Genomic DNA, 18,770 nt, shown 5'->3' with positions numbered 1-18,770 from the left:
TGCACTAAAGCTATGGCAATACAAAAGAGACTCTATCTGTATCAGGAGGACGATGTTTTCTTGATGTGGGAGCAATTATATCACTATCCTGCACTAAGGCTATGGCTCTACAATCTAGATTCCTTTCAGTATCAGGAGGACTGCGTTCTCTTGATGTGGGTGCATTTATATATATTTACTACACTATTGCTAGTAGCTGTACAAACAAGACTCTATCAGTATCAGGAGGATGATGTTCTCTTGATGTGGGATCTTGATGTGGGAGTAGTTATTTTTCTATACTACAATAAAGCTAGTAGCTATACAAACTAGACCCTATCAGTACCAGGAGGACGATATTCCCTTGATTTGGAAGCAATTATACCTCTATCCTGCACTAAAGGTATGGCTATACAAACTATACACTTATCAGTATCAGGAGAATGGTGTTCTGTTGATGTGGGGGCAGTTAGATCACTATCCTGCAGTAAATCGATGGCTATACAAAATAGACTATCACTATCAGGAGGACGATGTTCTCTTGACGTGGGAGCACTTATATCACTATCCTGCACTAAAGCCATGGCTACACAAAAGAGACTATCTCTATCAGGAGGACGATGTTCTCTTGACGTGGGAGCACTTATGTAACTATCCTGCACTAAAGCTATGGCTATACAAAATAGACTCTATCAGTATCGGGAGGACGATATTCTCTTGATGTGGGAAAACTTATGTCACTATCCTGCACTAAAGCTATGGCTATACAAACTAGATACTTATCAGTATCAGGAGGACGATGTTCTCTTGACGTGCGAGCACTTATATCACTATCCTGCACTAAAGCAATGGCTATACAAACTATATTCTTATCAGTATCAGGAGGACGATGTTCTCTTGACGTGGGAGCACTTATATCACTATCCTGCACTAAATTTATGGCTATAAAAATAGACTATCAGTATCAGGAGGACGATGTTCTCTTGACGTGGGAGCACTTATGTCATTATCCTGCACTAAAGCTATGGCTATACAAAAGAGACTCTATCAGTATCAGGAGGACGATGTTCTCTTGACGTGGGAGCACTTATATCACTATCCTGCACTAAAGCTATGGCTATACAAAGGAGACTCTATCAGTATCAGGACGACGACGTTCCCTTGACGTGGGAGCACTTATGTCACTATCCTGCACTAAAGCTATGGCTATACAAAATAGAATCTATCAGTATCAGGAAGACGATGTTCTCTTGACGTGGGAGCACTTATATCACTATCCTGCACTAAGGCTTGGCTATACAAACTAGAATCTATCAGTACCAGGAGGACGATGTTCTCTTGACGTGGGAGCACTTATATCACTATCCTGCGCTAAAGCTATGGCTATACAAACTAGACTCTATCAGTATCAGGAGGACGATGATCTCTTGACGTGCGAGCAGTTATATCACTATCCTGCACTAAGGCTTGGCTATACAAACTAGATTCTTATCAGTATCAGGAGAACGATGTTCTCTTGACGTGGGAGCACTTATATCACTATCCTGCACTAAAGCTATGGCTATACAAAATAGAATCTATCAGTATCAGGAAGACGATGTTCTCTTGACGTGGGAGCACTTATATCACTATCCTGCACTAAGGCTTGGCTATACAAACTAGAATCTATCAGTACCAGGAGGACGATGTTCTCTTGACGTGGGAGCACTTATATCACTATCCTGCGCTAAAGCTATGGCTATACAAACTAGACTCTATCAGTATCAGGAGGACGATGATCTCTTGACGTGCGAGCAGTTATATCACTATCCTGCACTAAGGCTTGGCTATACAAACTAGACTCTATCAGTATCAGGAGGACGATGATCTCTTGACGTGGGAGCAGTTATATCACTATCCTGCACTAAGGCTTGGCTATACAAACTAGATTCTTATCAGTATCAGGAGAACGATATTCTCTTGTCGTGGGAGCACTTATATCACTATCCTGCACTAACGTTATGGCTATACAAACTAGATTCTTATCAGTATCAGGAGGACGATGTTCTCTTGACGTGGGAGCACTTATATCACTATCCTGCACAAAACCTATGGCTATACAAACTAGACTCTGTCAATATCAGCAGGACGATGTTCTCTTGACGTGGGAGCACTTATATCACTATCCTGCACTAAAGCTATGGCTATACAAACTAGACTCTGCCAGTATCAGGGGGACGATGTTTTCTTGACATGGGAGCAGTTATATCACTATCCTGCACTAAGGCTATGGCTATACAAACTAGACACTATCAGTATCAGGAGGACGATTTCTCTTGACGTGGGAGCACTTATAACACTATCCTGCACTAAAGCTATGGCTATACAAACTAGACTCTGTCAGTATCAGGAGGACGATGTTCTCTTGACGTGAGAGCACTTATATCACTATCCTGCACTATAGCTATGGCTATACAAACTAGATTCTTATCAGTATCAGGAGGACGATGTTCTCTTGACGTGCGAGCACTTATATCACTATCCTGCACAAAACCTATGGCTATACAAACTAGACTCTCTCAATATCAGGAGGACGATGTTCTCTTGACGTGGGAGCACTTATATCACTATCCTGCACTAAAGCTATGGCTATACAAACTAGACTCTGTCAGTATCAGGAGGACGATGTTCTCTTGACGTGGAAGCACTTATATCACTATCCTGCACTAAAGCTATGGCTATACAAACTAGACCCTGTCAGTATCAGGAGGACGATGTTCTCTTGACGTGAGAGCACTTATATCACTATCCTGTACTAAAGCTATGGCTATACAAACTAGACTCTGTCAGTATCAAGAGGACGATGTTTTCTTGACGAGGGAGCAGTTATATCACTATCCTGCACTAAAGCTATGGCTATACAAACTAGACTATGTCAGTATCAGGAGGACGATGTTCTCTTGACGTGGGAGCACTTATATCACTATCCTGCACTAAAGCTATGGCTATACAAAATAGACTCTCTCAGTATCAGGAGGACGATGTTCTCTTGACGTGGGAGCACTTATCTCACTATCCTGCACTAAAGCTATGGCTATACAAAATAGACTCTATCAGTATCAGGAGGACGATGTTCTCTTGACGTGGGAGCACTTATATCACTATCCTGCACTTGAGACGATATTAAATAATGTGAGCCTCCCCCTTATTAACATTTTGAACTGGCCTGTGAGCCCTAGAATATCTGTGTCAATTGAATGCTCGACTTCCCGTTTTAAGCTAATGTATGCCGCGCGCCGTTCTCCTAGCTCTGTTTGGCCGCGCATGCGCAGGCCTACTACCAGGCAAAACTGGCCTCCTCCTCGCTTGCTTGCCGACGCGAGAGGCAGTTCGCTTCAGTCCGCCATGTCGAACTGGTGTGGTTTTGTGTCCGGCGTCATGGAGTCGTGGTGTACCTGGAATCCTCCGTAATCTTCACGTTAACGGGGATTTTCCCCGTATGAACTAGTTGAAGACCTCCCGCCTTTTCTTTTGAGCGTTTTTTTTTTGGGATTTATTTTTCGTCTGGATACTTCACAACGAGGTCTGGATGCCAGCGGTGTGACTGTATTTTCTTCGTCAACAATGTCAGGTTAAAATTCCTCTCATTTCTTCATCACCAAAGGTATGTACCAGTGTTTGAAATCATTCTAAACGTCGACCAGAAGAGAATTTTGATACTTTCGGAGATTTCTGGAAAAGTAAAAATAATAATAATAATAAATATTTGGACTTCGTCGTTAAATTAATATCAATTCGTGTGTGTGGTATCGGAAATCTGAAAAACAGTTTCGGCAACTAATCACAGTAATGTGGAAGGTTCACCATGAACTAAATTGGAATTATTAATTTAAAATTTTACTGATCTACTTTTGGCACTTAAATTGTAACCTTTTTGTAAACCAAGGTACAGTCCCCAAGGTACCGAGCTTTACCTTTCTTCGGATTTCTGTTTGCTTTCCTGTGTTTTGTTTTCTAATTTGTTTGGTATGTTTTCTCCCCCCCCCTTCTGGGGTTTTTGGGGTGAATTATTTTTCTCTAGCCTGGTTTCCTCCGTGTTTTAGGAGGCGTTGCTTTGTTTAGTGGTTACCTTGGCAACGGTTCGTGTGGGTATTGTTGTCGGGTTAAGAGTTGTCTGGCGTGTTGAGCCTGTGTGGATCTTGAATTAAGAATTATATATATTTCGGGGTTGAGTGTATCGTTTACTGTTTAAATTAATTTATTTATTTTCTCCTCCTTTTATGTTGTGTTACCATTTCCTTGCCCCGCGTGAGGAGGTATTTTAACGTAAAATTCTGTTTGTCTTGGAAACTGTCCTTGGTGGAAACTGAACGATTTCAAATTTGGTAATTATGAGAAGCGACCGCGTTGAAGATCCATTTTATGGAATAATTGTTAACTTAATACTTTTTTAAATTTATTTAACTATCCGTGATCGATCACATTTAATTTAAAGGTAACATTTATGTAAGAAAGTCTATTGGTTTTCCGTTGTTTTCTGATCACATTTAATTAGGTACGGAGGTCACCCTTTCTTTCTTGTTGTTTTCATCAAGTTCTCTATTTATTATCTGTTAAAGAGTATTTATTTTTCATTAATTGTTATTTAGTAATGAATTAATTTTCTTTTAAACCCCACCTGGGTATATTCTAATTTATTTTACTTATTGTTAATTTCCTTTTCCATTTTTCAACCTTACGTTGATTTTATTTACATTTTGGCATTACGTTTTAAAAATAAACTTAGGCTTTATCATCTTAATGACTTGGTTTGTTACCTACCTTTTGCCCTTCCATTAAATTTTTTTTTCAACTTAATTGAAGTGTCGGTTTTCATTCGCCACGTTCGGTGGAGCACTGCCACCGTTTTTCTTGTGCATTTATTTCCACGGCCTTTAAGTCGTCTTCCTACGCTGTTTCCGGTAAGTTTTTCCATGGTTTCTTGTTTTTTTAATATTGTGACGGTACTTTGTTGTTGCTCTTCTTGTGCCCATCTTCTCCCTCGTGTTCGCTATTTCTCCCTTTTTGGGGCGGACACGCTAACAACCTTCTCACCAGGGTCTCTCTCTCTCTTCTCTCTCTCTCTCTCTCTCTCTCTCTTCTCCTCTCTTCTTCTCTCACCCTGGTGGGTAAGGTTATTCACCTCATCACCCCTAGGTGGTACCGGGGTCCTAGAGGGTGGTGATCGGTGAGAGTGGTAGCAGAGCGGTGGTTGTTTGTTGTTCCACTGTTGTTGCTCTGCTGCCTAATCTCTGTTGTTTCTGCCTTGCGCAACCTAACTTTCCTCCCCTCCTACCCTTGCTTGGTGCAGTGCTGTGGCGAATGTTGGTGGATGGAAACCAAAAATTGAAAAACTAAAAGTGTTATTGTCAATAACTATTGTAAAAGGGAGTGCAAGGATCTTGTGTAATTTTTTGATTATTTTGTTCCATGTTTGCTACCATGGCGCGTGCCGTTACGAACCCCTCCTTCCTGCGTCGTGCCGAATTGGAGTACGAGTTATCCATTCGTGGCCTTGAACCTGCCCGTACTGTTGCTGAGTGCGCTGCCTTGCTATCAGCCAACTCCCAGGTCCCCATTAATGTATTTTCTATTGACAGGAGTCGAGTGGGTGAGTACCTTAACCTGATCTGTGACAATCTTAACGAAATTAATATTATTCGCGAAGAGTTTATTGAATTGCCTCCGTCCAAAGCCCAAGTAAACCGGCTGAGGGCCAGAGCTGACCACTACTCGGGTCGAATTCTGGATTTATTATCTATTAAGCCTGATTCTGTTTTTGTGTCAGAATGTGCTAGATTGTTAACGGTGGTTTCTGGCATCACCTCTGATCTAGATTTGCTGTTGATTAACAGAGATATGGAGAATTGTTCTATTTCTACTGGACTTAACCCTACTGTACCCACCCCGAGTGTCCCTTCCCACCAAATTGCGTCCTCGACCCATGCCCAAGGTCAGTGCTGTGTGACTGCTCCTTTACTGGAAACCTTAGTCTCTAAGCTAAATTCGGCGTCATCGCCTAACTGTTTAAAGGAAGTCTTTCGGGGAGTGAAGTCCTTTTCTGTAAATTCTATCGATGAGTGTATTCGATTCCTTCGGTTTCTGGTGGAGTTAACCGAGACTGGTAATGTGTACTCAGTCGATGATTTGGGGATTTTCCGCGCCCTCTTCCCTCATTGTGAAGGGATTCTAAAGAGAGAAATTTCTGAAGCTATCTCTAAGAATTTATCGATTAGTACCTTTCATGAACTTGTCCTTTCCAAATTTATTCCCTCTCTTGCTCTCCAAAGTCTTGTGCCCCAACACTGTTTCCGGACTCAGTTCCTGCATGAGAACTTGCTAACTTATGTGCTGGATCTGCGATTCTTTTGCAAGGTTTTTAGAATTTCTGTGCCAGAATGTGAAATGGTCTCTAGAATTTTAAAAGGAATATCTCCTGCGTACCGCTCCTATCTTTCCTTAACCCGTTGCCCTACTACCTTTCAAGAATTGGAAGAGGCCTGTTCCTTTGCTGAAGATGTCAAACATGGGGATGCCTCCAGACCTGTGAATTTCCCTCCCCCTACTACTACCAATTGTCCCGTCCTTCCGTCAACACCTAAGGTAGTGAATGCCCGTAAATGTTACAACTGTGGGTCCCGAAATCATCTAAGAAATTCCTGCCCTGACGTTAGACGTGGTCCAGGCGCTTGCTATTCCTGTGGCTCTAGACAGCATGTTAAAAGAAATTGCCCCTTGGTAGACAGAAATGGTACTCAATGACTAGAAAGGGAAAGGGCAAAGTCTGCCAATTCTAAGTTTGTAAACCCTGAATCTCGTAAGAAACCGGTGTGTCCCCCTAGGTGCAATAGTATTTCTGCTCATGCCCCCTCCTCTGGCACGTGCACATTTGTCGAAGTCAACAATGAACCCGTAGATGCCCTTCTTGATACTGGAAGCGCAGTATGCTTGATGAATTATGCCTGGTATTGTCAAAAGAAATCCTCGTGTAAACTTCCGGAAATAAAACCCACTAACTTAAGATGCGTTTCGGCTAATTGTCAGTTCTTAAATATTTTGGGGACTGTGAAGGTCAAGTTGAGGATTGGGAATTTCACTTGGAAGATCAAGTGTTTGGTGACATCCAATTTATCATGTAACATTATTCTGGGTACCAATTTTCTATCTTGGGCTGGTGTCGTTTTGGATCCTCAGTGTCGAAATTTCTTTTTTAAATTTTCTCCTGACCTGAAATTTGAATTGATTAACGTTCCCTTGAAAATGCCTAAAGTTTTGTGTGTGGGTTACCCTGAGTCAGATGAGTCTAGTGACATCGATCGGCTTGACCTGAATCATTTAGGAGATGCCGAAGCACAGCAAGTTCGTGATCTTTGCAGGGAATTTCCCGATGTGTTCACTAGCAAGTTAGACTTGACCAACGTACTCGAGTATGACATTGAGTTGTCGGACCTGCAGCCTGTTCGATCCCCTCCTTATCGCCTTTCCCCACCTCGTATGTTGGAATTAAAGAAAATCATTGAGCAAATGGAAAGAGACGGAGTGATCAGACCTTCGACTTCCCCGTATGCGTCCCCTGTGTTCTTGGTACCCAAACCTTCTGGTGGTTATCGTGCTGTGATTGACTATAGGTCTCTAAATAGTAAGATTGTACTCCAATCTATTCCCCTACCCGACCTTCATACTTGTTTTGGATGGTTCTCAGGTGCGAAATTTTTCACTGTCCTGGATTTGAACCAGGCTTATTACCAAGTGCCTTTATCGAAGAGATCAATTCCCCTCACTGCCTTCATCACCGACTGGAACTTGTATGAGTTCCTCAGACTTCCGTTCGGGCTAAGCTGTGGAGCAGCTGTGTTGTCAAGGTTGTTAAATTCCATTCTCTCTGACATTAAGTTCAGCTATGTCTTTAATTACCTGGACGATTTATTAATTTATTCGAATACCTTCGAGGAACATATGGTGCACGTTAGGGAAGTATTGCTACGGTTAAGGAAAGCCGGCCTTACAGTGAAGTTATCAAAGGTAGCTTTCGCCAGACCCAACATGTCTTTCTTGGGACATGTAGTTTCTTCTGAAGGCGTTTCCATAGATCATTCCAGAACTCAAGCCATTAGGGATTTTCCACCTCCCAAAGATGTCAAGGGCGTTGCTCGATTCATTGGTATGGTCAATTTCTTTAGAAAATTCATCCCTAACTTTGCTGAAGTGGCTGCCCCGTTGAACGACCTTAGGAAAAAGAATGTAAAATTTACTTGGGGTAAAGCCCAGGAGGAAGCTTTTAATTCATTGAAGGTCGCACTGATTAATGCACCTTTGTTAGCTATTCCCGATTTCGAGAAACGTTTCATTGTCCAAACTGATGCCTCTGGGCGTGCTATTGCTGGCGTTCTGTTACAAGAACATGAAGATGGGCGTAGGCCCGTGGCCTACGTATCTAGGGTCCTCAATGATCTGGAGTCTAAGTACTCCATTTATGAACTAGAGTGTCTAGCTGTGCTGTTTGCTCTGGAAAAATTTCGATCATTCATTGAACACGTCAACTTTGATCTGGAAACCGACAATCAGGCTCTTTCTTGGGTGTTGAACCGACCCAAAAGGACCGGTAGGATAACTAGATGGGCATTACGGATCTCATCCTTTAATTTCAATGTTCGCCACATTCGTGGGTCTGAGAACGTCATCGCCGATGGCTTGAGCAGGATGTTTGAAGGTCATCCTTGTGCGGAAGCCAACCCATGTGTCGATGAGCTTGCTGTCAATACCGTTGGAGTTAGTGCCATCCTCACCGACTCCCCATTGCTATATCAAGAAATTGGAGATCATCAAAAAACTGATCCGGATCTGAAAAGGATCATTGATACAATCAGTAGCGGGATCGAAGTGAAACCTTACTCCTTATCTAAGGGTGTTCTCTGTTGTAAGGGTCGCAAGGACCATAATTCCAAAATTGTCGTTCCTAAGGTTCTGGTACCGGTCATTTTCAAGTATTACCACTGTTCACCCCTTGGCGGTCATCTAGGAAATTTCAAAACTCGTTTGAAAATCAGGCAATTCTTTGTTTGGAAGAAAATGGATAGTGATATCAGGAACATGGTCAAATCTTGTAAATCTTGCGCCATCAGCAAACCTAATTTGAATAACCGGGTGGGATTAATGTCTTCATCACAAGCTTCGCGCCCCATGGAACGACTGTTCATAGATTTCGTAGGACCCCTCCCCCGATCTTCCTTGGGAAACACCCACATTTTTGTCTGTATTGATGCCTTCTCCCGGTTCTGTTGGATCTTTCCCACCAGGTCCACTAATTCACGTACCTCTATCTCCTGTCTAAATTCCATCTTTGCATCCTTTGGCCCACCTAAGTTCTTAGTATCTGACAACGCTAGTTCTTTCACCAGTAACTCCTTCAAAAGGTATCTGTTTGAGTTGGGCATTTCACATGTCACCACTATTCCATACTATCCAAATCCTTCTTATGCAGAGAGGTTGAATCGGAACTTAAAATCTGCGTTGATAGCGTATCATCATGACAACCAGTCCAAATGGGACTCCTGTCTGCATTGGTTGGCACATGCTTTCAATTCCGCTACTCATGAGTCCCATGGTAAGACGCCTATGTCTTTAATGTTTGGCTATACTCCGTACTCCCCTATGTCTAACCTGCTATGTATTGAGGATCTTCTCCCAGACCTATCTAGGCCTAATGATGTTCAAAAGATCTGGAACGAAGCAAAAAGGAATCTAGCTGTGTCATACGAAAAGGTCAAAAGGCAGTACAATAAAGGTAGGAAACCGTCAAAATTCAATGTTGGTGATCTCGTGTATGTTAAGTGCTACCCAATGGGTAAAGCTGTGAATAAGTTTTCGGAAAAACTTGCCCCTAGGTACCAAGGCCCGTGCACGGTATTGGAGTTCTTGTCTCCCGTTTCAATTTTGGTAAGTGACCCTGTAGCAAAACGTATTAGGCGCGTTCATGTTTCTCAAATTAAACCAGGTTGATCTGGCAAATCGTACCGCATCTTCCGCTGGATGGACGCACCTTTGGTAACTGACCTGTATCGTTAGTGAATTTAGCACGCATACTGTGGGATGGCGAGCGAGTCAATCTGGTCCTTTCTGTGCCTCGTGTTGGTGACTCTAATTTAGTACTTCTCGTATATTACTGTTTCTAGGTGTGGATTCTTGTAGTTAGAAATTGTCTTTCCTTAATTGTCTTGTGATGGTGGTATTAATTAATACCATTGGAATTGATATACTCGTTATCTAACCTTATGCTTATGTGGTGCGCTAACGAAGTTCCTTTGGGGAAATCTGATGACATCTAACTTAAATTGTGCTTTGTTGTCCCTCTGTTTTCTCTAGGCTTATGTAATTTCAAAGATCTGATTCTTCTGTGGCTCCGCATCAGATTCCTTCCGCTGAACCCTTCGATCATCTTGTGACTTAATCATTGCTGAGCTATGGTGTGCCTGGGATGGAATGTAAGGTAGTGTGTCTGGTGCCTGAGTGTTTACCATTTTGTCATCCTTTCATAGTGTGCGTGTGTCTGAAGATGTGTGGTGCTTAGTCATGATTGGGTTGCTATTTGTGCCTTTTTAGTATTGTACGATTTCTGATTGTGGTGTGTTTCGATCTATTGGTGTCGGAAAAGTTCCCTGCTTGCCTTCTGCATGGACTCCGTGTCTTAAAGGTGTTTCTGTTCCGGATACTGATGTTTGTATTCATCCATGATTGAGAGATCTGACACTCCTACTTTTGGGCACTCTTCGCGGCTGTTCTAAAGGTGGTTTTCTATGCGTGAACCCTCTATATTATTTTTCCTATAATGGGTTTTTGGGCTGAATTTATCTTCCTAACCTTTTGGTTTTGGGGTTATGTAGAAAATCTGTCTCCGATTTTTCCTGTGGGCGTTCGGTTGGTGCACTCCTGCCAGCATTATGGTTGTATCTCCTGTGTTGTAACTTGGTAATGTTGTTGTGAGTTGTTTGGATCCTTTTGAAATGTGGACCGTTAGTAACGTTGTGTAATTTTCCTTATCTACCGGTTGGCGTGTGGAGTTTTCGGTGGTACTGTCGGACTTCCTTCCTGAGGATATTTCTCCTTTTGTGCTTCTGTGGGATGGACCTAGTCCTTAATCTGTACCTGGTTTGCTGTTGTAATTTCTGCTTTGTATTGTGCTGTTAGGTTGTGGTCTGTGAGCACGCGTTGAGGATAGTTATCCTTTACCTCTCTATTGATAACCCGTGCTGCTAGCTTGCCATTATTTAGGTAATCGTGTTTTGGATTACGTTGTTTGGCTGTCAAGACACCTTGGTTGGGATGTGATTTGTCCTTTAATTTACCTCTGTGTCACGGTACATTTGGTTGTTGGTTTGGTATCCACTACTCCGAAGAAGCACACCTTAGGGTGGGCCATTCTTAGTTATCTCTTGGCTCTGGGATTTTCGACTTGTTCTTCCTCACGCAGAATTAGGTTCGTGGTTACTATTCTGTACCACGTTGCCCGGTGCATTTATTTTGGGTAGTTGTACCTTGATGTGGCCGTTGTGGATGACTGACTGATCGCGATTTTTCCATCTGGTAACCTATAGGAGTCTCCCGATTGCCCATCGATGCTACTCTTGCCTGTCTTACCTCTCGGTAACTCGAGTGGTTTCTGCGTCCCTTCTCTCTGATGGTTTTCCGTTGGTCTGTTCAAAAATTAGTTTTCTATGCTTGAGTCCTTACCTGTGTTTTGTTGGTGATCCTGGATAAGTTGCCGATCCCAGTGTGGCTTGTATTTTGCTCAACCCCTCGTTCTTGACCCTTGGACTGATTGATGAGTTCGCCACTCTGTGGTTGTGTGTGTGTCACTCCAATATCTAAAAGTGTAATTTGATAGGTCATTCATGTGTCCTCTTAGTTTAACATCTGGTATTCTAAACCATATGTTCCAAGGACGTCTATTCTTTGGAGTGGTCCTGTACCTTTACTTATATATTTTTCTTGTGGGTGATTTGTGCTTGAGTAATATTACTGATTTCCCTTCCGTTATGTTCTTGATCCTTAGGGATATCTGTCTTTGTCCTAGTTGGTATTATGTGCTGGATTGTACCCTATATTTCTATGTGTTCTTGTTCATTGTTTCTCTACGTGTCATGGCTAAGTGTCCTTCGTGGCAGTGTAACATGGTGTATTTTATGTAGTTTCCCTTTGATTTCTTAATTGTCGTTGTATGGACCCTTCGTTTCCTTTGGTACTATATTGGACCAAGTGGAGAGCTCTGGGCTTCAGCTAGTTTGTTGGTAACTAGCCTATGTAAAGTTAATTGGCGGATCTATGGATCCTGTAACTGAATACTCACCTACTTTAATTTCCTGATTTGTTTTTTGTTCCTCCCTCTTCTTGTGGTTTTGCCCCCATTCGGGTTTTCCGGTGCGTTTCATTTCCCCTGTAGTCTCCCTTTGCAACACAAGATCATGCGTTTCCTTAATATCAAAGGAGACTTGTAGAGGTATTCGTGCATTAAAATTAATTTACCACCGTGCTTGAGAAAATAACCTGGATGCGTGGACTTATAATCATGTGGTTTTGTTTAATTTTGGTCAGTATATCTGTGATTAGTGTGAGAGTTGCCAAACCTCTAGGTGAACTGCGTCATGTGTCATAAACTGTATCATTGTGTGATGCATAGAAAACATGTGTATTAGGTGAACCTGAAACTTTGGTGAACTCTGGTCATTGTGCTCTCTATTTGATGACAAACATTACTCTGGTGATTTTCCGAGTGCTCGGTTAACATTTCTGGACACTGATGTTGATCGCACCCCGCCAATTATTTCTAAAAACTATGTGATATGGAACTGTGTCTTGGACTATTAATCTGGTCATGTGAACTCCTAACTAAAATTAGTTAATCTTGGTGGTCGTTTTCTGTTGGACTACTCCGCCCAAATTTAGTGTATGTGTGACCACCTCATCATTGATGGCATGTGCATGAGGTTTTGTCGTCGATTCGGGGCGGGAGGGCTGAGACGATATTAAATAATGTGAGCCTCCCCCTTATAAACATTTTGAACTGGCCTGTGAGCCCTAGAATATCTGTGTCAATTGAATGCTCGACTTCCCGTTTTAAGCTAATGTATGCCGCGCGCCGTTCTCCTAGCTCTGTTTGGCCGCGCATGCGCAGGCCTACTACCAGGCAAAACTGGCCTCCTCCTCGCTTGCTTGCCGACGCGAGAGGCAGTTCGCTTCAGTCCGCCATGTCGAACTGGTGTGGTTTTGTGTCCGGCGTCATGGAGTCGTGGTGTACCTGGAATCCCCCGTAATCTTCACGTTAACGGGGATTTTCCCCGTATGAACTAGTTGAAGACCTCCCGCCTTTTCTTTTGAGCGTTTTTTTTGGGATTTATTTTTCGTCTGGATACTTCACAACGAGGTCTGGATGCCAGCGGTGTGACTGTATTTTCTTCGTCAACAATGTCAGGTTAAAATTCCTCTCATTTCTTCATCACCAAAGGTATGTACCAGTGTTTGAAATCATTCTAAACGTCGACCAGAAGAGAATTTTGATACTTTCGGAGATTTCTGGAAAAGTAAAAATAATAATAATAATAAATATTTGGACTTCGTCGTTAAATTAATATCAATTCGTGTGTGTGGTATCGGAAATCTGAAAAACAGTTTCGGCAACTAATCACAGTAATGTGGAAGGTTCACCATGAACTAAATTGGAATTATTAATTTAAAATTTTACTGATCTACTTTTGGCACTTAAATTGTAACCTTTTTGTAAACCAAGGTACAGTCCCCAAGGTACCGAGCTTTACCTTTCTTCGGATTTCTGTTTGCTTTCCTGTGTTTTGTTTTCTAATTTGTTTGGTATGTTTTCTCCCCCCCCCCTTCTGGGGTTTTTGGGGTGAATTATTTTTCTCTAGCTTGGTTTCCTCCGTGTTTTAGGAGGCGTTGCTTTGTTTAGTGGTTACCTTGGCAACGGTTCGTGTGGGTATTGTTGTCGGGTTAAGAGTTGTCTGGCGTGTTGAGCCTGTGTGGATCTTGAATTAAGAATTATATATATTTCGGGGTTGAGTGTATCGTTTACTGTTTAAATTAATTTATTTATTTTCTCCTCCTTTTATGTTGTGTTACCATTTCCTTGCCCCGCGTGAGGAGGTATTTTAACGTAAAATTCTGTTTGTCTTGGAAACTGTCCTTGGTGGAAACTGAACGATTTCAAATTTGGTAATTATGAGAAGCGACCGCGTTGAAGATCCATTTTATGGAATAATTGTTAACTTAATACTTTTTTAAATTTATTTAACTATCCGTGATCGATCACATTTAATTTAAAGGTAACATTTATGTAAGAAAGTCTATTGGTTTTCCGTTGTTTTCTGATCACATTTAATTAGGTACGGAGGTCACCCTTTCTTTCTTGTTGTTTTCATCAAGTTCTCTATTTATTATCTGTTAAAGAGTATTTATTTTTCATTAATTGTTATTTAGTAATGAATTAATTTTCTTTTAAACCCCACCTGGGTATATTCTAATTTATTTTACTTATTGTTAATTTCCTTTTCCATTTTTCAACCTTACGTTGATTTTATTTACATTTTGGCATTACGTTTTAAAAATAAACTTAGGCTTTATCATCTTAATGACTTGGTTTGTTACCTACCTTTTGCCCTTCCATTAAATTTTTTTTTTTCAACTTAATTGAAGTGTCGGTTTTCATTCGCCACGTTCGGTGGAGCACTGCCACCGTTTTTCTTGTGCATTTATTTCCACGGCCTTTAAGTCGTCTTCCTACGCTGTTTCCGGTAAGTTTTTCCATGGTTTCTTGTTTTTTTAATATTGTGACGGTACTTTGTTGTTGCTCTTCTTGTGCCCATCTTCTCCCTCGTGTTCGCTATTTCTCCCTTTTTGGGGCGGACACGCTAACAACCTTCTCACCAGGGTCTCTCTCTCTCTCTCTCCTCTCTCTCTCTCTCTCTCTCTCTCTCTTCTCCTCTCTTCTTCTCTCACCCTGGTGGGTAAGGTTATTCACCTCATCACCCCTAGGTGGTACCGGGGTCCTAGAGGGTGGTGATCGGTGAGACACTAAAGCTATGGCTATACAAACTAGATCTGTCAGTATCAGGAGAAAGGTTTTCTCGTGATGTGGGAGCAGTTATATCACTATACTACACTAAAGCAAGTAGCAATACAAACTAAACTTTATCAGTATCAGGAGATCTGCGTTCTCTTGATGTGGGAGCATTTAGATCACTATCCTGCACTAAAGCTATGGCAATACAAAATAGACTCTATCTGTATCAGGAGGACGATGTTTTCTTGATGTGGGAGCAATTATATCACTATCCTGCACTAAGGCTATGGCTCTACAATCTAGATTCCTTTCAGTATCAGGAGGACTGCGTTCTCTTGATGTGGGTGCATTTATATATATTTACTACACTATTGCTAGTAGCTGTACAAACAAGACTCTATCAGTATCAGGAGGATGATGTTCTCTTGATGTGGGATCTTGATGTGGGAGTAGTTATTTTTCTATACTACAATAAAGCTAGTAGCTATACAAACTAGACCCTATCAGTACCAGGAGGACGATATTCCCTTGATTTGGAAGCAATTATACCTCTATCCTGCACTAAAGGTATGGCTATACAAACTATACACTTATCAGTATCAGGAGAATGGTGTTCTGTTGATGTGGGGGCAGTTAGATCACTATCCTGCAGTAAATCTATGGCTATACAAAATAGACTATCACTATCAGGAGGACGATGTTCTCTTGACGTGGGAGCACTTATATCACTATCCTGCACTAAAGCCATGGCTACACAAAAGAGACTATCTCTATCAGGAGGACGATGTTCTCTTGACGTGGGAGCACTTATGTAACTATCCTGCACTAAAGCTATGGCTATACAAAATAGACTCTATCAGTATCAGGAGGACGATATTCTCTTGATGTGGGAAAACTTATGTCACTATCCTGCACTAAAGCTATGGCTATACAAACTAGATTCTTATCAGTATCAGGAGGACGATGTTCTCTTGACGTGCGAGCACTTATATCACTATCCTGCACTAAAGCAATGGCTATACAAACTATATTCTTATCAGTATCAGGAGGACGATGTTCTCTTGACGTGGGAGCACTTATATCACTATCCTGCACTAAATTTATGGCTATAAAAATAGACTATCAGTATCAGGAGGACGATGTTCTCTTGACGTGGGAGCACTTATGTCATTATCCTGCACTAAAGCTATGGCTATACAAAAGAGACTCTACAGTATCAGGAGGACGATGTTCTCTTGACGTGGGAGCACTTATATCACTATCCTGCACTAAAGCTATGGCTATACAAAGGAGACTCTATCAGTATCAGGACGACGACGTTCCCTTGACGTGGGAGCACTTATGTCACTATCCTGCACTAAAGCTATGGCTATACAAAATAGAATCTATCAGTATCAGGAAGACGATGTTCTCTTGACGTGGGAGCACTTATATACTATCCTGCACTAAGGCTTGGCTATACAAACTAGAATCTATCAGTACCAGGAGGACGATGTTCTCTTGACGTGGGAGCACTTATATCACTATCCTGCGCTAAAGCTATGGCTATACAAACTAGACTCTATCAGTATCAGGAGGACGATGATCTCTTGACGTGCGAGCAGTTATATCACTATCCTGCACTAAGGCTTGGCTATACAAGCTAGATTCTTATCAGTATCAGGAGAACGATGTTCTCTTGACGTAGGAGCACTTATATCACTATCCTGCACTAACGTTATGGCTATACAAAATAGATTCTTATCAGTATCAGGAGGACGATGTTCTCTTGACGTGGGAGCACTTATATCACTATCCTGCACAAACCCTATGGCTATACAAACTAGACTCTGTCAATATCAGCAGGACGATGTTCTCTTGACGTGGGAGCACTTATATCACTATCCTGCACTAAAGCTATGGCTATACAAACTAGAATCTGCCAGTATCAGGGGGACGATGTTTTCTTGACATGGGAGCAGTTATATCACTATCCTGCACTAAGGCTATGGCTATACAAACTAGACACTATCAGTATCAGGAGGACGATTTCTCTTGACGTGGGAGCACTTATAACACTATCCTGCACTAAAGCTATGGCTATACAAACTAGACTCTGTCAGTATCAGGAGGACGATGTTCTCTTGACGTGAGAGCACTTATATCACTATCCTGCACTATAGCTATGGCTATACAAACTAGACTCTGTCAGTATCAGGAGAAAGGTGTTCTCGTGATCTGGGAGCACTTATATCACTATCCTGCACTAAAAGTATGCCTGTACAAACTAGACACTGTCAGTATCAGAGGGATGATATTCTCTTGATGTAAGAGCAGTTATATATCTATACTACAATAAAGCTATTAGCTAAACAAACTAGACTCTATCAGTATCAGGAGAAAGGTGTTCTCGTGATGTGGGAGCAGTTATACCACTATACTACTCTAAAGAAAGTAGCAATACAAACTAAACTTTATCAGTATCACGAGGACTGCGTTCTCTTGATGTGGGAGCATTTAGATCGCTATCCTGCACTAAAGCTATGACTATACAAAATAGACTCTATCAGTATCAGGAGGACGATGTTCTCTTGACGTGGGAGCACTTATATCACTATCCTGTACTAAAGCTATGACTATACAAAAGAGACTCTATCAGTATCAGGAGGACGATGTTCTCTTGACGTGGGAGAACTTATATCACTATCCTGCACTAAAGCTATGGCTATACAAACTAGACTCTTATCAGTATCAGGAGGACGATGTTCTCTTGACGTGGGAGCACTTATATCACTATCCTGCACTAAAGCTATGGCTATACAAAAGAGAAACTATCAGTATCAGGAGGACGATGTTCTCTTGACGTGGGAGCACTTATGTCACTATCCCGCACTAAAGCTATGGCTATACAAAAGAGACTCTATCAGTAACAGGAGGACGATGTTCTCTTGACGTGGGAGCACTTATGTCACTATCCTGCACTAAAGCTATGGCTATACCAAATAGACTCTATCAGTATCAGGAGGACGATATTCTCTTGATATGGGAGCACTTATGTCACTATCCTGCACTAAAGCTATGGCTATACAAAGGAGACTCTATCAGTATCAGGACGACGACGTTCCCTTGACGTGGGAGCACTTATGTCACTATCCTGCACTAAAGCTATGGCTATACAAACTAGATTCTTATCAGTATCAGGAGGACGATATTCCCTTGACGTGGGAGCACTTATATCACTATCCTGCACTAAGGCTATGGCTATACAAACTAGACTCTGTCAGTATCAAGAGGATGATGTTTTCTTGACGAGGGAGCAGTTATATCACTATCCTGCACTAAAGCTATGGCTATACAAACTAGACTATGTCAGTATCAGGAGGACGATGTTCTCTTGACGTGGGAGCACTTATATCACTATCCTGCACTAAAGCTATGGCTATACAAAATAGACTCTCTCAGTATCAGGAGGACGATGTTCTCTTGACGTGGGAGCACTTATCTCACTATCCTGCACTAAAGCTATGGCTATACAAAATAGACTCTATCAGTATAAGGAGGACGATGTTCTCTTGACGTGGGAGCACTTATATCACTATCCTGCACTAAAGCTATGGCTATACAAACTAGATCTGTCAGTATCAGGAGAAAGGTTTTCTCGTGATGTGGGAGCAGTTATATCACTATACTACTCTAAAGCAAGTAGCAATACAAACTAAACTTTATC

Source organism: Anabrus simplex, chromosome X (genome assembly GCF_040414725.1).
Source record: "Anabrus simplex isolate iqAnaSimp1 chromosome X, ASM4041472v1, whole genome shotgun sequence".
Lineage (NCBI taxonomy): Eukaryota > Metazoa > Arthropoda > Insecta > Orthoptera > Tettigoniidae > Anabrus > Anabrus simplex.
This window is presented reverse-complemented; position numbering follows the sequence as displayed.